This window comes from Pezoporus flaviventris, unplaced genomic scaffold (genome assembly GCF_033815535.1).
Source record: "Pezoporus flaviventris isolate CSIRO_AGI_PZ_B2104156 unplaced genomic scaffold, CSIRO_AGI_Pfla_v1 ptg000013l, whole genome shotgun sequence".
NCBI lineage: Eukaryota > Metazoa > Chordata > Aves > Psittaciformes > Psittacidae > Pezoporus > Pezoporus flaviventris.
In genome coordinates, this window is record NW_026892561.1 from 19,512,714 (window position 1) to 19,535,517 (window position 22,804).

The following is a 22,804-nucleotide window of genomic DNA, read 5'->3' on the forward strand; positions in this document are numbered from 1 at the left end:
AGATGTGCCCCTTTCCTTGGGAAACAAAGGGGACCTCACTTCCCAGTTCGGGAAATAGTAACTCAGGAGACTTAGGAAAATCAGTTCAGAAGCAGATTAAAGACTATTTCAGGTTTTCAAAGGAAGAAACTGGGATGCTGAGAGATCAAGAGCCATGTCCTAAGTGAGACAATGTTTCTCAGAGACAATTCTTCTCGTGCCTGCCACCCCTTGCCCTGCAGCTAGTGGTGCTTCCAGCTCTCACGGAAAGCTTCTCCCTGGCATTGGTACATGTTAGAGTCACAAGGGAAAAAAAAAAGCCCTGAAGTTAGGTCCCAAGTGGCAGACATTAACATGCATTGTGGTACTGGGAAAACTTTGAGGGCTTCTCTGCCGTGCTGTGAATTTGAGTGTCTCCTTTGCGGGGCTGGTGAAGGCATGTCATCTTTCATTGCCTAGGATTTGTAACTGCAGCTGAGGCAGAGGTGGGCAGTCTGTGTCAGGGAGCTGCTTAGATCATGTTCCCAAAAGGCACATCAGTAGGTAAGCAAGAAAGCCTGGAAGTTTTAATCCATGAGGTTGCCTGGATGCCTGCAGGTGCCTCTGACTGAATTTTGTGTCCTCTGAAGTTAGTCAGGAAGGAGTTAATGTGCGTGCCCTATGAGACAGCCAGAACAAGTGAATCCGAAACTCAGGCAATTGGAGGCAAGCAACAATTATTAACGCCTCGGCATTTAATGTGGCAGATCGCTTACGCCCCCAGTTATATTGTGTGTTCAATTCCAGAGCACTCGGAATTGTCAGTCAAGCAGGTCCATAGATCATGGCGACCTTAGCATCATGTCAAGGGGCTTCATTCCATCAGGGATAATGAACATCTCCCACTGTTTCTTCCCATAGTTCATCTGAGATCCAGAAGTTCATCATGCAAATGACAAACAATGTTAATTTTCTGGAAATAATTCCTCCAGATGTCCACGGGATTCTAACACTCCTTGCCCAGAACAGTAAAATATGTTTGTCTTTTTTCCTATAATTCATCACCAGGCCCACAAATCTCCCCAGAGTCTCTATAAACAAAGCAGGAGGCAGAGCACAGAGCATAATAGTTCACTGCAAACGTGTCTTGTGGTCTGTCTCTGATGCACCTGGGAAAAGGAGTGGTGGAAGAGGTCAGGAAGTTTCTTCTTAGGTGAGTAGACTTTGACTACACTAAGTCTACTAAGTCTTTCAAATACAGTGAGCATGATGATCTGAACCAAGCCTCACACAAACACAAGTCAACATGGGAGAAGACACTCGGGGAATATTTCTGGGCTTAAAGTCTAGGTCTGGCATGCAGGAATGCCTAGATCTGGAATGAAACCTGCTGCAAAACTTGCCTGCATCACTAGGGGACTCTGCATCGAACAGGCTTTATCATGGTTGTGCATCGAGCTATGTTTTCCAATGAGTACTGAGGCAATTAGGCAGAGTTTGGTTTCTCCAAGCATCTCTCAGCTCCCTGAAATCCAGATCCAGCCAAATATACATGAAGAGCTCAAATCCAGGGAGGTTTGGGCCTCAGAGCACAAGAACAAATTTTGGCTTGGACAAATTTGAAGATATGATGCAGGAATTAGCTCCAGCCAATGTATTGGGAATGGGGCAGGTCCATAATGAGGCAGCCAACAAAACTGCTGTATTTTTTACTCACACAAGAGGTCAGCAGGCAGCCAGGACACAAATCCAAGGGGGATGGTGTGAATCCTGGACTCCTGCCCAATTTCTAAGAAAAGTAAGACTCAGGAGAGCTTGGGGCACCCAGGTTTGCCTCAGACTTGAAAAGCTTCTCTAATTGTAATTTGTTTGGTTGGATATACAAAAATACATAAGTTGGTTAGACATATGTATTGTTTTACATGGTCAGACATGGACAAAAACATGGACATCCCCAAACTCTTTCTTCTCTGTCAACTGAGAGCACCCAGCAACATGCTCCTGCCTTGCATTGGCACCCGTGAAATACTGAAGTCGGCCAGGGGGCTCAGTCCTGAGTTTCCGCATGGAAGTGGCCTGGCTATTTCTCCTGCTGCTGGAGATAGCACCAAGAGCAAGGCTTGCATGTGCTGGAGGAGAGAGCACTCAGGACTCCATGGAAGGTTCTGCAAGGGCACAAGGACCCTCTTGCTGATGGCACATCTGAGCAGTGTGTGGTGGGTGAGTCACTTAACCTAGTACAGCTTTGCATGTGCTCAGAGCACCCTCTTGACTTCAACAGGGGTTTCCTTTGACAGGTGGCTATTGCTGCTTGCTCTTTTTGGTTTGTTTGCCACAACCCTGGCAGACTCAGCTTTGCTTTGGCCTTTTCCTCTTCATTCCCCCTGCTCCTGCCAGACCTCAAAGCCTGCACCCTCTGCCTCCTCTGCTGGCCTTTTCAGACTGGAAGGGTTTTTAAAAGTCCCTCTAAGCAGCAGCTGCTTTGTGGCTTTGGGGGTTTTTTTGGTGTTTTTTGTGATGAGCTGGAAATTAATTTCTTTTTCATTGGTGTTGGACTATCCATTCCCCATGTCACAGCGCAGAATGAGCTCGTAACTCTGACTGTCTTGCAGCTGAGTTACAGGGTCTTCTGTAACATAGCCCAAAGGGTTTAATTTAACTGTGGATGTTTTGAAGAAAGCAGTGGAGATCTGACAACTGTCTAGTGCTTTTGCTGTCTGCACATTTAGAAGGTCTTCCTTAATGTTTGACTGAAAGGTTCCTTGTTTTATATTAAGCTTAGGATTTCTTGTCTTTTCCACAGGTGGGGAAAGGTGGGGGTGTCCCCCCCTTTCCTTTTTACTTGTCTGAAGAATGTAACCATGTCTCCATCCTCTCTAGACTAAGCATCACAAATGCTTGCCATCTCTCTTTGCCAACCATCTCCTATAGATTTCCTGTCACTGCTGTCTGTCTCCTTTGGACTGTCTCCAGTTGTTCATACCATCTTGGAGATCAGCATCCCAAACTGGACAACATGTTCCAGCTGAGATCCTAACAGTGCAGAAGTCGTGCGAGGATAATTTGGACTGCTTATGCATGTTATCTTTCTTGTGCTTTGATCCTGGTTGCCCTTGGCATGATCTTGAACAGGTTTTGGGGCAAGTAGGGTGAAGTGTTTCAGTTAATGTCTAGGCCACCTGTTGTTGTCTCCTTGTCACTACACATATACACTAATAAGACCATCTGTTGTAGGAACCTGTGTTTCTAATCAGGGATGCTTGGGTGAGCTAATATGAAAGGACAAAAGATGCAGTCTGCTCGTGGGAACTGAAGCTTGTTACCCCTCCTGCAGATGCACCTCCATATAGGCTCCTTCATGAGACTGTTTACAGGGTTTAATATGTCCATTAATATGCAACCTGTGTTGAGTCTCACCTCAGCTGATTTGCCGTAGCTTTCCCAAGTGTTTGCTTGCAGCTGGATTGATGGCATGTGGGTTGCTTGTCTGGCAAGTCTAGAGAATGGAGGAGCCACCAGTGATTTTCATTTAAATCCCCTGCAGGATTTGGGGTCAGTCCCAGGGCATGACACCAGGGCCTTTGCTGCCTGCTTAGCCTTCCTTCCATATAGGAAGAAATTGGTGGGGTTGTGTCCTCTGGAGCCCTCTTCTACTCACAGAGCTGTGGAGCAGCCACAGGGAAACAAAGTCCTTGCTCTTTTCTCATCAATAGCTCTGCCTTTTTGTAATTTCTCCTTACAACCATCAGCTGACTCATGGGGTTTTTTTTTAATGCCCATCTTGGTTTTAGTCCCCTTAATGATTAATAACATCTAATGACACTGTCCCCCTGGCTTTGCCCCTAGTAGGGCAGCATCTAATACTGTGGTGCTTGCTCACTTGAACAGGCCCCTGGTTTTAATGGACTTACATGAATGACATGATATGGATGCAGGTGCAGTTCAGGGGCTGGGCTATGTCTTGGATTCTTTTAAGAAGGTGATTATATTTCTTCCAGCTTGATTTTTGGGCATGGAGAGGGAGAGCAAAACTGAGACATCTAGTTGTGAAGCAGGATGACAGTAACAGTCATGAGCAGGAAAGCTTTGACCCCTGCCTGCTTGTAAGCTAACCCAGCTGGAGGCAGAATAAAGGGCAGGTCCAGTCAACAGCTGGAAAGGATGAATAGGAAACCTCAACCTCCTAAGGGGAGCAGAGACTGAGATCCTGAAGTTGTTCTCCTCCTGTTCAGGAGGTCTAAACTGTTCAGGTGTGTCTAAACTAGAGCGTGGTTTTGACAAACCCTCAAGACCTTATGATGTTCTAGCAGTAATAATAGAAATGCAGATTTGTGTGTGTAAGCACAAGATTGTCTTTGATACAACCTCTGTCTTAGTGGAAATGACCAAAGAGAACTTGCAAAATCCCAAGTGTTTCTCAGTTTACCCCCAAAGGTGAAAGTAAATCAGTGTAACTGGCTTCTCTTGTTTTTACCAGAGTGTTTTAGGTAATCCTCTATTTCTGTTTTCACTTGGATGCTGTTTGCAGTCCAAATACTGACAAGTGCTGTACCCCCATCTCCTCCTCAAACTTGTCTCCTGGAGTCAGGCAATTAGATTAGACTCTCTTTCATCTAAGTGCTTTTTTTATCTTTCTGATCTGTGGAGGAAAGCTGGCAGATATCATCTTTAAAGGTAAGGAAAGTGGAGTCAACATTTTGTATTCTAGAAATCTCATTATTTTCCAACTAATATGCTGATTTTGTATGCTGGGGTTTGGCAGTGACACAAGGGTCATTGCTGAACAAAGCAGAAGCAGGTCCATCCTGGAGAAGCCTGCGTGGGTAAAATATGCATTTTCTACGGGTGGAAAATATGAATTCTCTGACTCATGTCAAGGAGTGAGGCATTGTGGGTAATTTGCCTTTGACTCTCACTTCATGGCACCTTTCACAAGAGGAAAAAGTGTGTTATAAGAAGTTACCTGATATTGCACTGTCCAGAGTGCTTTTCTCTGGCTGGATCTGGGGAGGGATTATCTCAGATTTTCATTTAGTTCTGAAATCCTGGGTATTGGTTTTATAAACTAAACCCCCTTCGCGGCAGGTTGCTTATTCTGTCTTGTTGTTTTAGCTTGATGCATAGGAAGGAATTTCAATTTTCTGAACGGATGGGGTGCGTGCCTTCCTGGGGTAAACCGGCGTCGTTCAAATATTTAAAGGCAGATGCATCAATAGTGGCAGCTGAGGATCTGGCTTACTTTGATTAAAATCTGATGAAGATTACTCAGCCTTACCAAGGGACTTGGATTACCAGTCTATAAAAAGAAAAGTAGGAGAGGACATTAAATATAAAAATAATCCAATGAAGGATGTGAAGCTAAACTCACTGAAAATTGAACAATAATGAAAACATCCTCCTTAAACAGGTGGAGGGCAGCAGGGCTTGCAAGCGAACATTGCTCTTGGAGCTAGGTCTGAGGCAGAAATACTGCTCTTGGGTTTCTCATGGCCATGGCCTCATCTTTTAAAGGCAGAATTTTTTCAGAGAGGGCCTTGATCATTAGCAAATCCCCAAGGGAGTGTTGCGGGAGGAGACGTGGGTGACAAATCCTTTGGAAAATCCTTGCCTCTGCTTCCTCAGGAGACCTGGGCTAGTGCCAAATCTCACTAGCAAAGAGGTGATTGAAGCTGAGGAACAGAAAATCAACTCTTACAGACTTCAAAATGTGAAATGTGCATTTGTCTTACAGTGGATGAACTTCAACTCTCCCTTTTCATCACAGCATTTTTCCCCCTTCGTTCTTTTTAAAATGTATTTATGGAATGTTACTATTATGCCATGTGATTAGGCTTGATGGCCAGTGACTGATAGGTACATTGAACCAAGCTTGCTGGGCAGTCAGGAGAGGTGGCCTTTTTCAGGAGTCTGTCAAGCCACTCAGCATGTGTCTAGGTTCCCCTGGATTTCTTAGGCACATGGTCCCTAAACTGTATAAAATCTGTTTTTTCCTGTGTTCCTGTGAAATAGCAGTGCAGCTACTGGTAGGGCAAGCACACTTGGGTGCTAAGCTAGATGGCTTTTGAAGTCTCCAAATTCTACTGAGGGCAGCAGAATGATCTATTGAGCATGCTGGCTTGCTCAATGGGCTTGCTTGGGTGGGAAGCATTTCCTTTACTGATCTTTGTTGAAGACATCTGGAAGGAGATTTACAGGGGTTCCAGGATTTGTGACTAGACTCTTCTTTTATATCCAAGGCAGGCAATAGTGAGTGCATGGTGAGCTAGCTGGTCTGGGTTGACTGGAAGATGCTTTGACTATGTCCGAGGACTCTGGGAGCCTGGAGACTGGGGCTGAGTGGCCTTAAAAATACTGATAAGTTAACCTGATGCACTGGTATTGCTGGAGGAAAGGCAAGGAGTGGTTGTAGGGTCTCCTGGGCAGTTATATGCATGGGTGGTCAGCAATATTGCCTTAATGCAGCAGCAGCAATGCCAGTCTCTCCAGTATTCTTTAGTCGGAATTAGGGTCAGATAAGGATAACATTGTGTTTTAATAAGTATTTGTTAGCAAGTGCTTTCCCTTTCCCCCTCCCCTCTAATATTGTTAATTTTCCTTGCAGTAACACATGCATCGTTCAGCTTCTGTTCCTCCATGTGTCATGCTCTGTTACTCCGTCTCACTTAACAGCCGCAGAGCAGGGGGAATGCTGCCAAGGCTTTTTCTGGGAATTTGCTCCAGTCCTGCTACTTCCCTGGGAGTGCTCAAGTGATGTGTTTTGTTTGCAGGGGGAATAAAATGCTCAGCTGTCAGCTCCTCAATGGACAGAGACCAGGGCAAAGACGAGCTGCTCCTTTGTCTCTGTGCACAGGTGCCCGCATAGACATAGCCACGGTAAGTTTTGGCCGATGACTTTTTGGCAGAGAAAAGTTGATAAACAGTGGATGTGACCTTTTTGCCCTATTTTAAAAGACATGAGACTTTGCTTAAGGCAGCCTTAGGTTAAAAGTGCATCTCCCCCTAGTCCTTTCCTATGTGCAGAAATGGGGGCTACAAGTGCCTGTGATACCCCATGGAAGGGTATCCATCTGTCTGAGATGCAGTTGTATTTTTCACTTGGGCTGGGTGTGAAACAGTGTTTAAAGGCATTGTTAATTGCAATGCATTGGTGAACACATTTTTAAAACACCTGCTTCCTTGTTGGAGACACGATTATACTTACCCAGACTAAACTGCTGCGGGGAAGGTGGAGACGCAGTGCTCTCTGTGGCTGTCTGGGCCATTCATTTGTTAGTATAGGGTTGAATTTCTGATGACTCAGAAGGAGCTTATCTGCCCCTCAGCTATTTGCAGATCTGAGCATCAGTGGTACTGTTGCTCAGAACCTTAGTTCATAACAGAGTTGGGACCAAAAGCCACCTCAGTCTCAAGGTGCATGTAAAAACAAGCAACTGAGGTTTCCCAAGTGTCAAGTTTGCACAGGGCACTCACAGGCAAGTCCCAGAAAAATAAGGAGGATGCAAGGTATAGGATTCTTTCTGCTTGCCTCAGTTTCTTTCAGGGTATGGGAGCGAGCAGAGGGAATTAAATATTTCAAGCCTCTGTTTGAACCATCTGAAGTAGATTAGGAATGAGAGATGAATGTTGTGCAACAACAGGGGCTTTACTACTGCAGGAGCTGGTGATATTGAGCATCTTACACTTTCTGATTTATAATTCCTTCCTTATCTGGAGTCTTGTATCAAATATCTTTGTACACAAAGCCTGAGGAACATTTGTTAGGAAAGCCCCTTTTGGGACATGCCTGTGAGCCTTCTTTTATAAGCTATAAAAGCAACTGCAGAGCTCTTGAACACCAGAGTGGGCCAGAATTATGCAGGCACAGGACTGGTAAGCAGTGGTCCCTAGCTTGTATGGCTCCATGACCCACACCTGCAGCACCCTGGGTTGCGGAGCTTGTGTGCTCACTCAGGGTGTTTTAACCTGAGCTGTGGGTGCAGGCCGTGCTCTGAGCTCCTGGGCTATGCTTGACCCTCTGTTCTACCTGGGTTTCCTCTTTCTGAAGTGTCTTAAGAGTTGGACAGGTCAGCTCCATACACCCAGCTGTAACAGCCTTCATTCTTGCCTTTCATTTACTTCTCTGCAAAAACAGGGTTAATGTGTTTTGGGCTCCTTTTTGTCCACCCCTAATAACTTTCCAGCCTGATGGCTGAGTGCAGCTGTGTGTGCCAGAGATCTTAAAGATAACAAATTCCTACCAGCTTGATATAAATATATAACCCGGGAGAAGACTCTATCTTTGCCCCTCTCTGCCAAGGGAGTTCAGTCCTTATCAGTTCAGGAGCATCTGTGTGTGAGAGAGAACGAAGAAAAAATATGTTATGAATGCCTATGGGGAAAATTGCATTTGGAGCTGGTATCCTACTGCATCCTGAAGAATACCCCCATGATGTGTAACTCCATGGAAAATGGAAGTATTGCTGGCCCTGCTATGGGCTAAGTACTGTATGAAGTTTTCTGTTGCTTGCTTTCATTGCAGCCTTTCATCATTGGAGCTCAGGGACAGGAGCCTAGCACTGGAGCAGAGGGTTGCAGCCTGCTTCCCAGGGGGATGAGGCTGGTCTATGGGGCAGCTTTCCCTTGCAACAGGCTTTGCTTTCCCTGGGCAATAGCCACTATTTCTAGGCTGGTCCTCTGGCTTGTCACCCAGCTCCTTTTATGCCCTCTGCCTTCTGCAGAAAGCTGTTTAATCAAGAGTGTATCAAAATCCATCTGTCTACACTAGTGTCAACAACTTAGCTTCAGGGACATTTTAAATAATTTTCTTTCCACACTCTGTAATGGATTTCATTGCTGAGGGGAGAGAGAGCAGGACAGCAAAGGTATTTTAATTACATCTGATTGTGGCATCTTGCAAGCTTGCCCTCTCAGTTATTCTGGCGCAGCACCGTTTAGAGCCCACTTTTGTAAGCACAGGCATGTTAGCTGGGGGTTTATTGATTGCAGAGAAAAATATTGATATTTTGCTCCCAACATCATCTTGGGGCTGTGTCTTCTTTCTCTATCTATGTTTTGTGGCATCAGCTTCTTTCACATTAGAGGATTCCAGTCATTCTATATCATGTCCTTAGAAGCAGTAAAAACCAGTCACTACTCCTATAAGTGTGGGCATCATATCTGGGCAGAGCAGAGGTACTTCGCTTGCTCTTAAGAGAACCTGCCTTACTTGAAAGGGAAATGTCCATTTGAACCCTTTCTCCAGTTCATATCTGGGTTTCACAGCCTGTTAACCTAAAAAAGGCTTCCCTTTTCCTCAGTGAAGTCAGGAAAGATTGAAATACTATCTCCAGCAAGACTGTCTTGGGGGGAAGGAGCAGGGAATGAGACAGGGAAAACTGCTGGTCTTGCTGAAGCATCCTGATCAGACCCATGGAGCTGAGTCAGTGAGCAGAGTAAGTCCTGGAACAGGCAAGAGTGTGGCAGGTGCAATAGAGCACACTTTCTGAAGCGCCTGCTCACCAAACAAGAGGAACTCCAGTTGGGTGCATGTTGAAATGCCAATAACTATTGTATCTTTTCATGGCTTTAGGTGTATTTTCACTAGCACTTGAGGCTAGTGTTAGCTGCAATGCTGCCTTTATGTTTTCTGGAGCATTCAGGAGGTAGCAGGTCCCTGTGCCCATACTTAGACCTGCCTTTTCAAACTATTTAGCAGAAATAAAGCTAGAAACTGAAAAGCCAGAAACTGAATCCAACCAGGGGTTTGGAGGAAGCAAAGTTTGTTGAGGAGGAAAGTAGAGAGTTAAGGTCTTTAATTTATTTCTTTTTTAATGGTTGCTAGTATGCCTTTCCATTCTTGCCAAAGCTTTTGGTTCTAATTTAATAAGAAACTTAGTCCTCAATATCAACAATTTTCCAATGTTGGAATGTGTTTGTGTTCCTAACAGCACTTATCTGTGTAATTTCCTCCTCTTACTAGATACAACCTCAGCTGCAGATTAGTAAAGTGTTTTGTTTGTGATTCCTAGGTACTCTACACTTGATGCATTATCTTGCTACAGACGCAAGGCAAACTCTGCTCCTCCCTTCTGGCCTAGAGTGCAATGATGGATTAAGTAGGTAAGTAATAGAGTGGTAATGAGATAACCACTGACACTGAGCATTAATGTGGGAATAAATGAAGTTACCATCCAGAGCTAATGGTCTGAACTATCACTGGTTTGTAATTAATGAACGTTGTGGCTGAGATTTACAAGGATATTTTAGGATGCTGCTTGCATGCAGCTTTGGGTTTTATGGCTTGATTGGAGAGAAATCAGTTAATGCCAAGAACTTAATGAATGGGTAAAAGCTGTTTTTTGTCAGTCTGTAGTGCTCCTTTTGTGGAAGAGGCTAGACTGGTACATCTGCCTTTACTTCAGGTGGAAGTAGGTAGGATGCCGTGGCCTTTGAGTCACTCACTCTAGTGTCTAGTAGAGATGCTGTAAGGCATCTCGGGGGTCTTGTTTCTCCTGTTTTATTAGGGCAGAGCAGAAGGAGCCTTGGTGGAAACAGTACATTTGAAATGAACCTATGCTGCAGACTGACTCGGATTCTCCAGCCAAGACTGAGAATTGAGCAATGACAAGCTGCCCTATTTTTTTCCCTTGAAGGGAAGACATCTAGTTCCTTCTTCAGGTCTTCTCCTTCCTGCAGCTGTGGCTCTGTTTCCTGAATGTTACTCCCTTCCTTGCCCTGTGATCTCGCTCTGGTGTCCTGTGTGATCCAGTGACTGCCCGCGCCTAATGCGTGAGCCTCCTGGAGCAGGAGTTGAGGTGCCCAAGATGCATACATACGGTGTGCCTGTGCTGGGGAGGCCTTGTCTGGAGAGCTGTCCCTCCCTGTTTGCATAGCTTACTAGGCATGTAACCCTGCTAAATGCTTTTCAGATGTGTGAATAACGCTTTTGAGGTGGTTGCTAGGCTCTTGCAGAAGATACAGCAAAGCAGTCAAAATTCTTCATGTTAATTGGTAGGAATACTCCAGCCATCTCGCTGCTGCCTGCCTCATCTTTCCATGGCAACACTCTCTACAGCAGCCCAGGTGCTTGTGGTTGGATATAGTGGGATTTTTTGAGCCCTCTGTCTTCCAAATTGCCCCTTGGAGCATGGAGGGAACATCTGTACTTTTAAAGTATGGGTATCATGTGATACATCAAATAGCTTCCCTTGGTCTAACCATATCCCTTTTTCATGCTGTCAGACGAAAAACTTTGGAAACATGCCTGCATTTCTTTGGTGGAAAGAGCGGTTGTCCTGTTTGTTTTTTTAACAGGGAGAGAATGGTGCTGAAAGAGTCTTGAGTGTTTTCCTTCCCATGGCCTGAGCTGTCACACCTTTCTGTGAGCTGGAGAAAGGAGGGACCACAGCTCATGGCATCTGGTGGGCAAAGGGAAGGGCAATCTTTTTCTCTCCAGCAGAGCTCAGCCTGGATTGAGTTCTGATGTCTCCTTCAGGAAGCCGGGATGGTGGCTGGAAGGAGCCAGAGGTGAGAAGAGGGTGAGTGAACAGGAGGGAGAAATCTCAGGTATTGCATCATCCTCACTTCCACTCCCTGCTGTAAATGTATGTGGGACAATGAGACAGTACAAACAGGGGCACTGCCTGTTTGGCAATGCCCAGCTCTGCCAGCGTGGGCAGAGTTGGGTGTCGCATTGCAGAGGGCTGGTGCAAAGAGCAAGGTGTCCTCTCTTCCTGCTTCCCACCTCTCTGAAACATTCTCCATGTGTATTCCAGCACCGTCATCTCTCTTTCAGGGCATATTTCACAGGCATGTTCAATGATTCCAGGTAAAATGAGACTCAGTGATGAAGCCAGCCCAAAGCTTCCCAGACTTGGGGAGGTTGCCACTTTGCCTGTAAGCATTACGTTTCCTTGGTGCAGGCTCAGTAGTTCCATGCTGAGCAGGAGGAAGAAATTTCCACCTGCTGGACCAGCACAAGCCAAGACTCAAACTTAATAAAGAACAGGTAGTGTATTCAGGGATGTGTAAATCCTCCTTCTGCAGCCTTGGGAAGTTTATTGCCCTCAACAAAGTACACAGTAAGGCTGTAGTTCCTGAGGATCCCCGACAGACTGTTATATGATGAGGGAAAATTACCCAGACTGTTCTCCAGAAGGCAAGTGAGCAGGAATCTTTCTCCAACTGGTTCAAGACAACGTTAATGTAGGGAAAGCCATTAAAAATAATGCTAGTAAACAAGGATAAAAACCAGCAGGGTTGTAACAAAATCTGGACCAGAGTGGGTTTCCCAGCTGTCATGATACTGGGAAATAAAGGGTTAACATTGTGCCTGCTTGCTTAAGCAGTTGCTGTGGTTGGTGTATCAGTCATGCTGCATGCTGTCTTAAAGGAAGCAAGCAGAGGGATGGGGTAAGCTGAGCTCAGAAAGTCTGTGAGGGTTGGTTTGGGGGCATCTGGGTTCCAGTGGCACCTCCTTTGTTCATGGCCCAGTACTTTACTTTAACCCACTCGGGGCCCACCGTGTTTCTGAGAAGCAGTGATGCTGTTTTATCTGATGGTCATTACATCTTGCATCTATTTATGTAATGGTTATATGCTCTCCTCCAGAGGTTGCCTTCAGAATCCAAGCCCTGCTGTAGGGCGCTGAGAACATGCTCACATGTGCTTGCTGGGTGCAAGTGTTTTGTGTGAGCATGTCTGGGAGCAGATCTCCAAGAAGCTGATCCCAAGTTCATCTGGGGAAGGTGCAAAAAGGCATGATGAATGGTGATTCCCTTCTCCATTTCATCTGCTCCAATGTGAATGGGAGCATGTTCAGCCTGGCCACAGTGAGGATTACTGTGAACATATGTCCACTGTACTGGGAAGAAGGCTCAGATTTGATGCCTTTTCTCATACTGGTGGTGGGTACAGGCTAAACAGGGCCCAGAGCATCCCGGGGAAAATACCCTGGCATAGAAGCTGTGTTACTGCGCTCTTTTTTCCAACCCCACACAATACTAACATAAGCCAGACAAGTTCTCCAAAACTCCTGGCACTAGACTTGATGCTTTGCAATAGGTCAAATCTGTTACAACCAAGCCAAAATTTCTAGCCCCAGAACTAATTGTCTTCAATTGTCTGTGTGTTCAAGTGAGCACTTTAGTGGCCAGTGGTGAGTGGTGAGGTACAAAACCACTTAGCTGCTTTCTTACAATGCCTGAGAGACTTGAATAGTATGTTTGAAAAGAAAGAAGGCAACAGTCTCATCTCTGAACACAGCTGTTTCAGCATAGATGAAAAATATAGATGCCAGCAGCCATGGAAAAATTCCCCAGTCCATCAGTCAGTGCAAATAGCAGCAGAAGGATCCTTCGGTTCCCCAAGAGGCGTCATATACCTTGTATGTCCCTAGTGAAGTGGTGTTTGCTCAGATTTCAATGATTTTGATGGCCCTGTTGTGGATGGTCAGGTTTTGCAGGATGGGTTGGGTTCTGGCGGAGTCTTCATGCAGCAGAGTGAAGTGAAGCTGCTGAGATAAAGTGCTGCAGTGCCTCCAGCCGAGTGTGGGGAACTATGGTTGGATGTCTAAAGTCATCTTCATCAAAGAGGTGAAGGAAAGTCTGGGCAGATCAAGACTGATGCTGGAGTGGAAAGCAGCGTGCAGAGAGGGCCAACACACAAGTCCTTTGGAGCTCTCATCCCTGGAGGATCCACAGGCTGCCTTTACGGGGAGACATCAGCCCCTTTTACTCCAGTCAAACTTCCAGCAGGTTCTGGTTTCAGAGGTGAAGTGGGCAGAGGTGGAGAGCTTGCTTTTGTTTTTCATGAGACATCGCCAAGGAATCAGGGTGTGTCGTGGTTTAAACCCAGTCAGGTAATTCGTTCGCTCACTTCCCCCCCTTTCTTGCCCTCCCCCTGCTCTCGGAGGGACGGAGAGGAGAATCAAAAGAATGCAACTCCCACGGGTTGAGATAAGAACAGTTTAGTAACTAAGGTATAACACAGATCACTACTGCTACCACCAATGATAATAATGATAAAGGAAATAACAAGGGAACAGAATACAACACCTCACCACCCGCTGACCGATAACTCGCCCCCCAAGCCCGACCAAGCTCCAACCGATACCTCCTCCAACCCTGCAGTCTCCCAGCCCTTCCGGCTAACTCCCAGTTACATCCTGGGCATGACGTGCTGTGGTATGGAATAGCTCTTTGGTCAGTTTGGGTCAGGTGTCCTGTCTCTGCTTCCTCCCAGCTTCCCCTCCTCCCTGGCAGAGCATGAGGCTCACAAAGTCCTTGGCCAAACCAAAACATCTCTATCAGCTCTGTTCCCGAGCCGAAAGTCAAAACACTGCACTGCACCAGCTACCAAGGAGGAGAAACATGACTGCTACTGCTGAACCCAGGACATTATCCACCCCTTATTCCATACCATTCACGTCATGCTCAGATCCCACATTTTCAATATACCATCACTCTTATCTCGGTGCACTCTTATCTTAGTGCATGGACCAGTCCCTATAAAGCTGCTGCGTCCATCTGGTCCATGTCAGGCTCCATCTCTTGTAACAGTCTTCCAGAGCAGGAGAGACTGTGTGCAGTGTTCACACTCGTGAATAACCTGGGCAATAGTGTCCATTGCTAAGTCCACCCCTCGATCATGAGTCCATCTCTGTGTTGCATCTCTGCTCTGATGGCCTGAAGTGCCATGGGCGCACCAGGCTTAAAATAATTCACTGTTCCCTTCAGCAGTTTCTGCAGCTTGTTGCTGGGGACTCCATACAGCTGCCTTCCATCTCCGACGCTTCCAAAGCACTGGAGGGGCCCAGTGGACTAGATACTTGCCCATACTGTCCCACACACCCTGCCACTCATGACTCTCCAGCCTTGGGGAAAATCTCTTGGTCCCCCTATATTGTTGTCTAACCCCAGACAAGACCCAAACCTGACTCTGCTTAACTTTTGAGATCAGACAAAATGGTTGTGGGTAGAACACAGCCTGTGTGTGTGCCAACATGCTGATCCCCATCACAATCAGCAGGCAGGTCCCAAGGATACCCAAAGGCCATTCAAAACCTTCAGAACTCTCAGTTGATGCTGCTGTACTTGTCACTGGGGCTGGTGTAGCTGCTGTGCTTGCCGGCTCTCCCACCACCAGCTTCTCTTTTCCTGAGTCCAGCTCTTCCTCCTCTGCCTTGCTGGGAAGTGCTGCGTGGTCTCCTGCATCCTCCTGAGGCTCGGCGGGTGGCTGCCGGGGAATGCTCTCGGCCGTCGCGGGGCTCGGCTCTTCCGCGGGGCTCGGCTCCTCCGCCGCCTTATCCCGCTGCTCGGCAGCCGCTTCCTTCTGCTCCTCGACCGCCCCGGCCTCCTCCACCGGCAGCCGTCCCCTGGCGGCCTCCGGCCCCGCTCCCGCCGCCGCTTGGTCCCCGGGGCCGCTCTCCCGGGCCGCTTCAGCAGCCGCCGGCTCCCGGGGCCGCTCCCCCTCAGCTCCCCGCAGCCTCACGAAGATGGAGAGTAGGGTGAGGGCCAGGACGGTGAAGAGCAGCCGGACGGCCAGGTACAAGTCCACGGCCACGTCCGTCCCGCCCTGCTGCTGGAGCCCACCCGTATTACAAGCCATTGCCATAAAGCACAGTGAGACAAGAACCTTAGCCCAGGCCCCACACTTGATAAACACTAACACAGCAAATACCGGCTCTACATAAGTTACAACGGTCTGAAGCTGTGAGATCAAGAAGAACAACTCTGATACCCAATAAATCAGCATTGTGACGAATGACTATTAATCCAGTCAAATCTGTCGTTATCTCAACCCTTCGTGCCCCACGTTGGGCGCCAAAAAGAACTGTCGTGGTTTAAACCCAGTCAGGTAATTCATTCGCTCACTTCCCCCCCTTTCTTGCCCTCCCCCTGCTCTCGGAGGGACGGAGAGGAGAATCAAAAGAATGCAACTCCCACGGGTTGAGATAAGAACAGTTTAGTAACTAAGGTATAACACAAATCACTACTGCTACCACCAGTAATAGTAATGATAAAGGAAATAACAAGGGAAGAGAATACAACACCTCACCACCCGCTGACCGATAACTCGCCCCCCAAGCCCGACCAAGCTCCAACCGATACCTCCTCCAACCCTGCAGTCTCCCAGCCCTTCCGACTAACTCCCAGTTACATCCTGGGCATGACGTGCTGTGGTATGGAATAGCTCTTTGGTCAGTTTGGGTCAGGTGTCCTGTCTCTGCTTCCTCCCAGCTTCCCCTCCTCCCTGGCAGAGCATGAGGCTCACAAAGTCCTTGGCCAAACCAAAACATCTCTATCAGCTCTGTTCCCGAGCCGAAAGTCAAAACACTGCACTGCACCAGCTACCAAGGAGGAGAAACATGACTGCTACTGCTGAACCCAGGACAGGGTGACAGAATTATTTTTGTGGAAATAAGTATGTGAAATACTTTTTCATTTTGATTATTTGAAAACTAAAACTCTTCATGGCTTTTAAAATTCATGTCCCCTCCAGGTTGTTTTGTTTTGTATTCCCTCTCCCTTATTCCTCAGAGAAACCATCCAAACCTACATAGTGTGTTATTTTTTTAGGAAATAAAATCATTTTCCAGTCAAACCTAGGCTGGAAATGCTTCTGGTGATTCCTTTGTCTGAGAAATTTGGAAAAGCCTGGATGGAGCAGAAACCAGGCTGGTTCAGGGAGAGCTTTCTTACATTTGAAGACCCACCTGAGCAAGGGAGTTGTTTCAAAAGCTTTTTATTTGAAAAATAAAATTTTAATAGGCTTTGTTTGGGAGAGTTGGGCTTCAGCCATTCTTCTGTTGCAGATCTTGTATGCTACCAGGATCTGGAGCCTGGCCCTTCTGGTCCCAGCTTCCCCTGATTGCTTCATTGCTGATCTGTGCCATCTCTCTCTGAGTCCTGTATCTTGAGTGCTTTGCTCTCTAGGGACACCACTTCTGCAGGGTGTAATAGAGGTGATGCCATGTTTGCTTTGACTATACTTCGTACTGAAAGTTTTTCTTAAGAATGAGGATCATATGCATGAAAAGCTGTGTCTTGAGTGCAGTGGGGACCTCTTGCTGTCGCACAGTGAGGGGTCCAGGTCCTACATTCTCTGTTTAACTCTGCTCAAGCTCCTCTCCACCAAGAACCTCTTTCTGAGGTTCAGAGCCAGGCACCGGAAAAGCAGATTCAGTGGTAGCGACCACCGAAGTCCCCTGCAGAGTGCCTTTCCTTGGCCTTCTGTTTCCCTGCCTATAAATCAAGGCTGTTTTAATGGTTCTTTGAGACACATCTTTCTGTTCCCTCATGCAACAAAGGAATGAAAGGAAAACCACCAGGCAATGGCTGAAATGAGATGAGTTGCTCTGTCACAACCCTTAGTAATCGTGGGTTTCAAGGACTGTTTTTATCATCTCCAAGTGATGGCCCAGAGCTAGCTTGTTTGGAGGCAAGGTACATCAAGGGTAGAGGATTGTGCTGGAGAGCCTTTACATATGACAGGAGTGGTGGCAAGTGCCTATGTGTCTGGAAATAAGGCAGTAAGTGGGCTGGATAGTGGAGACCACCAGCTCCTGTTGCTGGCTGCTCTGCGAGCTGCCAGCTCTGCTGTCTAGCACTGTCCAGATCCACAGTGTAACCGCTCATTTCCAGTCCCTGTCTTGTCTGTCCCACATACTGCTTCTTCTATAAATAGCCTGGTGGGAAGTGGAGTAAAGAGCCACTGCAGATGGCCCCCAGTTCCCCATGCAGTCGTGTGTGAGATCCCAGATACAGGCTGTCAATTCTTTGCCTCGAGCCACCCGTGAAACCTCATTAAAAATGGTGTCCTCTTCCTTAACCCCCATCACCCCCTCCCTTCCCACTTCAACTTGCCTACATTGAAGCACCCTTATTAAACATGCACTTCTAAGCAAGGAGCGCTGACTTTCCCTTAATTGAGGCATAATAATTAGAGCATTAACACATTAGGAGGGTGAGACAGCATGTTTAGCTTTTGTGATTAATTATCTGAGGATTGTAATAAGTTGTTAAGACATTAATTACTCTGGCATGTTTATTGCTCTTTATTGCAGAACAGACACTTGGTAGCAGCAAGTGCTGGTTCATCTTGAAATACAGTGAGAAACAGGCTGGATGGAGGAGACCACCTATTCATCCACAAAACAGTGAGCTGCTGCTGTTGCTGTGGTCAGGGTGAAGGCATCCTCCTGGTCGGACCTTGATTAGCAAATAAGTTTATTTCTCTTCCATCTCCAGGAGGCCACAGATGGTATCTGAGTCCCTTAGGACAATCTAGGACCTAGAAGGTCCTTTCTGATCTTTTCATTTGTATTTTTCTCCTCTTTCAAATGAAGCGTTTCCTTTCCTGATGGTTTGAGTTCCCCTCATTTGGATCTTTGTGTTTCCAGGGATCTTACCTGGTTCAGAGTGTCAGCAGTGGTGAAGGAATGAACCGCAATTCTGGTGCCTTGTTTCACACCTCCAGTGGATGAATTTTCTTCTGGGGAACTGGGAAGGGTGTTTCTCCAGCAGCAGGAGAGGTTTGGACTAACATAGCCTGCTCTTTACACAGCAAGCTGCTCTGTAGTCCCTAGACAACTCCACGCTGGTTTGTCAAATTGGGTCTAATGGCAAAGTTCAAGCCTGTAGGATGAGTAGGTCTTGTACGCTCCTGAAAGTCGAAGAGAAAAGGCAGATGAATCAGCAGGAAGTTATGGTGGGCCTATTCCCAGCTCTGCTCTTCCCAAGAAATATGCATGATGCCACACTCTCCCCACCTCAACCTCCCTCTGCTGTTACGTGGACTGGGGAATCACAATGGCAGTCCCAGCAACAGTCATGGATAAAGATATTTGGGAAGATGATAAAGACAAGAAGGTGGGGAAGCTGTGGGTGTGATGCATTGATACAGATTTCCCTTGGGACCCCTGGACTTGATGTTTCTGATTTCTGGTCTATTGCTGTGTCCTCATGTTACTGCAACGCAAGCTTGGGAAAGCAACTGGTGGGTGCAGTGTTACTGCAGTGGCTTGGGGCAGCAACTGGTGGATGCAAGGGGCAGGAAGGGGGGGTCTTCCCCTGTTGCCTCGTGTTAGAGATGAGATGAGCCTGACCAGTCTTTGTCCCCCTAGGACTGACCCAGCAGTCTCTTTCCATATGGCTTCCACGAGCTCAAGTTAGTGTCACTGTCAGTCAGTTGTCTCGGTGGCTGGGGAGGAAAAATCCCTTCCCTGTGTACAAGGTGGGATTTGTCTTGTGTCAGCTGAATGCAATCTGCAGACTTCAGCTCCTTGGAGCCCCTGCCTGCCTCTCACTAGCCCAGCCTGGTTTCGGCATTCACTGTCAGGTACCTGCTTTCTGCATTCAGAGTATAGAAAGTGTCAGCCTGGCATTCCCCACTCAGCTCCTAGGGACAAGGCAGGTCCTGACTCATGTGTTTTATCATTAAAAAGATAATTTCCTCTAGATGTGTGCAATAAGACAATGGGTGCTGACCTGTGATCCTGGCATTGTGCAGCGTTAATGATTTCCCTCTGCAGATAATAAGCAATGAATGTATATATTTGGGGGAGATCTGATTTTTTTCCCCCCTTTTAAGACTGCTGTCTTCCTAGGCCAGACTTAATTAGCAGACCTCATTATTTCCTCAAATGTAACTTGACTTCCATTGAATGAAAATTGTTCAGTGGATGGGGAGCAGCAGAGCAGTGCTGCAATATTCATATTGTTTTAATTGCAACATTAACATTTCATGCCACTCTTGGCATACTTTCAGGTGCAGCCCTTTAGCTCAATGCAACACTGTGAAAGGTTGGATCAGAACAATTAAGGCAGAGTGACTGGATTTCTGGATTTTCTCTTTTTTTTTTGTTTTTTTTTTTTTGTTTTTAATGAACGCAAGCCTGGATTCAATCCCCATCACTCCTTTTGTTGGGTGAAACAGGGAGTCAAGCAGCCCTGAAGTGTAAATCCTTGGTTTGGAATAAAGGATGTGCTGTAGTGTATGCTTAAATACTCTTTCTGTGGAACTGAAGCCCTGCAAGGACAAGTGATACGTGATCCACCAGGCTGACAGCACATCCTGGGACTTGGCCTTTACCAGGTGATTCAGAGAAGCCCCAGAATGCATCTGGCCAGCTGGGCCAGTGTCACATAGGAGCTGGAGGGAAAAGGGCTATTTTCCACTTCTTGATTACTTCCAGGACTCTGGAATGAGCGAGGCTGGAAATGACACCATGAACAGATGACAACTGGGGCAGTACAGATCCTAAATGAGCACAGGGATTGCCCCACTCTGTCCCCAAATTGCATGTAAGGTTTGGCTTCTTTGCAATGGGGTCAGCCTCCGCAAGCTCCAGTCATCTTTGCTGCCTTGCCATGTACCATGTGCTTCTTGCTAATTCTTCCTATGCTAGAGAGTGGTGACGAGTGATGTGAGGTCCCAGCAAAACCAGCTCCAGGTTCTCACTGAAACAGCCTAATGAGGGTCTCCTAATTGGGTCACTGAAAGGAGGTGAGCAAGGAAAGCCAGCCGGCAGGTCTACTAAATAGCTTCTTGGTGTTGCTCTCCCAAGGCTGTATCACACTGTGTAATGTGCAGACTGTTTAACTGACTTTAAAGGAGAACCAAGAGACTGTTGTGTCCCCTTCATCCTTTAGAAGGAAGAGGAAGGGTCGCTAGGACTTACTCTGTCCTGCCAGGGGAAGGCTGAGCTTTGCACCCATGCTGCTGCCTGCCAGCTCTGTGCTGGCACTGGCTTGCAGATTTGTACTTGGGGTTGGTGAGTTGATCTGGTCTGCAGAAAGGACCTATATGTAGAGGAACAGGCACCCTCTTACACAATAACAAATGCCACTAATCAGTCAACGTGCTAATGGGTAGTTTGATGTGTGATACTGTTGTGAGTTCCCTGGGTGGCTGCTTTGACTTGGGGCTGCCTTCCCACTTGCTGGCACTTGCTGGCACTTGCTGGAAGTGGATGAAACATCTTGGTGGAAGGTGAAATCTCTCTCTGTGTGGCAGAGACGCGATGAGAGGGTTGCAGGAACAGAGCCCATCAGTGCTCCCCCTTTGACCTGGGCATGTCTCTTCCATTTCAGGGAGCATCTGAACTAATCCATAAGTCTGGGGTGGCAATTCAAGCTGGAAATGCAGCAGGACCTCAGCTTGCACACTGGCCCCCAGCAAGGAAAAAGCACACGGCCTGGTTCCAGAGTCTTTGAAAAGCCTTTGAAAAGGCTAACATGCCATCTTAGCTGGCTGTCTCTCCTGTCAGCTGAGCAGGCTTGAAACCTTCACCCGTTAGTACTGTGTGCAGTGGGATCCATGAAGTCTCATTTCTTGTGGATATATCACTTGAGTTTGGATTCTCTAGTGTCTAGTAAGCTGCTTGTGCTGAATGGAGCATCTCCCCTTACTGGGGTATTTATAGCATCACTCCTTCTCCCACACAGATTGTCTGATGTCTAATAAGGGATGATACACTACAGTTTGGAAGGTGCTAATAATGTCTCTTCTCTCTTTAACAGTCTGTTCCCATGAAATTTATAGACTCTGACTGTCTCTCAGACCTCTGTCTCTGTCAGATCAGGTTGAAATCTGTTTGCTGTGTCAGAAGTTGCGGGGAGTGGGCAGAGGACAGACTGATGCAGCAGGAGTGCGTATGCTTTGCACTTCTTGGGAAATTAGGCTGAAAACGTGCCCAGCTCTGTTTCCTGCAGATCTGGAGGGGCAGCTGTGGTTCAGATCACTAAATTGTGAGTTTGGGAAAGCAAGCTGGTTGGGTGGGAGGAAGGCGCTGAGCTCAAAACGTACCCAGGAGAAGAGCTGCTCTGCCCCCAGCCGTCTTGCATGCCATGCTGAGGGCTCCTCAGGCACGCTTGAGCTGCCTGGGGCGATGAGTGCAAGTACAGAGCTTGGCCTCTTGCGAAAGACAGCCCCTGAGGACAATAAACGAGCAAGCCCAGGGCTCTTGGCTGGTGTGAAGAATTGCCAGGCTAAAGGATAATGAATGCCACAGCAGGAAATAGAGCATTTCTCTGAGGCCATTCATCCCCTTTATCACTCTGCTAACAAGCCCCAGAGTGACTTCAGAGAGACTTCTCTGGAGCAGCACCATCCCTCAGCCCTGCTTATGGCTGGGTGCTGGGGGTGAGGAATACATTGCATGGCAGGAGTGCTCAGTGGAAAACTGCCGACCAATCCCAAATAACAGCTCCAAGTCTGGGTGTCTGCAGTAGGGACTGTGCAGTGGCTCTGGCTTGGCGTGGAGACCATGCCCTTCTTCGGGCCATGTGCGGTGCCACCTGAGAGATCTGTATGAAAAAGCCAAGCATCGATCTTTCTTAAAGAACTCTGGGGCAGCAAGTGCCCTGCAGCACCTTAGGAGGATTGCTCTATCCTAACTCCCACCTTGTCTAAGATTTAAAATTCATAAGATTTATACAGGACCCAAGAGGAGTTTGGGACTGCTGGCACAGAGGTAAGTTGGTTCTGCTTCACTTGCTGCACAGCTGAGTCTTGCACAAGGTGGAAAGGGCAGGAGTGATGTGCTTTTCGAAAGAGCTAATAAAAGCTAATTCATCCCTTTGCTCCAAGACAGTAGGAAGCATTAGTGGCTGGCTGAGTGCCTCCTCTGCTGTGGCAGTGTGCTGGGTGCCTCCACTTTCCCTCTGGCTGGGAGCGAAGCATGTCCTCCGGTGGAGGAGAAGGTGTCTGTCAGCAAGGGCTGTTCCCTCTGCAACTGCATCAACAGGCATCCCATAGCGCTGTCTGTAGCTGATATCGGAAGAAAAACAGCCAGATAACCCAGACAGGTGGGTCTGGGCATGAGGATGGACATCTCTCAGACAATTTCATGTGCTGGGCTTCAGCT

At 47.3% G+C, this 22,804-nt stretch overlaps 1 long non-coding RNA gene across 3 annotated transcripts in view; it reads left to right on the top strand.

Moving 5' to 3' along the window:
* The window catches only part of LOC133268640 (uncharacterized), a 93,716-nt gene that overhangs the window by 68,543 nt on the left and 2,369 nt on the right, over positions 1-22,804 (top strand). The window contains exons 2-7 of one of the 3 annotated variants that reach the window (XR_009743122.1): positions 6,726-6,831; positions 9,966-10,056; positions 10,461-11,463; positions 18,002-18,806; positions 19,831-20,442; positions 21,030-22,411. This is a non-coding gene — a long non-coding RNA (uncharacterized LOC133268640). The remainder of the gene's footprint in view (positions 1-6,725; positions 6,832-9,965; positions 10,057-10,460; positions 11,464-18,001; positions 18,807-19,830; positions 20,443-21,029; positions 22,412-22,804) is intronic. The other 2 variants (XR_009743120.1, XR_009743121.1) reach the window with 2 other exon arrangements.